The 306-nt window shown below is 29.4% G+C and overlaps 1 long non-coding RNA gene across 1 annotated transcript; it reads right to left on the reverse strand.

Annotated features, from left to right (window-relative positions):
• Positions 1-3: 3 nt before the first annotated feature.
• On the reverse strand, positions 4-300 carry LOC105456947. The gene is made up of 2 exons (XR_975306.1): positions 174-300; positions 4-83 (listed from the first exon to the last, which is right to left on the reverse strand). It is a non-coding gene; the product is annotated as an uncharacterized LOC105456947 (long non-coding RNA).
• Positions 301-306: the final 6 nt, after the last annotated feature.

Here is a 306-nt window from a genome sequence, read left to right on the forward strand (position 1 = left end):
TTCTTCTCGGAAAGCTTCAATTTAGCCAGCAAAGCATGAACATCCTCCCTGACTTTGTCTCTGGTTTTATTTTCAGCTTTCAACTGTCATAACATAAAAATTATATACAGATAATTAATACGTTATGGATATAATTGCTTTTATTTTACAAAAATTAATGTTATTATCCTTACCAAGCCAAAGAACTCTATTTGTTCAAATACATTCAAATCTGGAAAAACCATATTTTCTTGAGGACACAGTCCTAATTCGTTTCTAATACTGCTCAAATGCTTTTCTATATTTTTGCCATTTATAAACACTTTT

Source organism: Wasmannia auropunctata, unplaced genomic scaffold, assembly GCF_000956235.1.
Source record: "Wasmannia auropunctata unplaced genomic scaffold, wasmannia.A_1.0 LD335475.1, whole genome shotgun sequence".
Classification (NCBI taxonomy): Eukaryota; Metazoa; Arthropoda; class Insecta; order Hymenoptera; family Formicidae; genus Wasmannia; species Wasmannia auropunctata.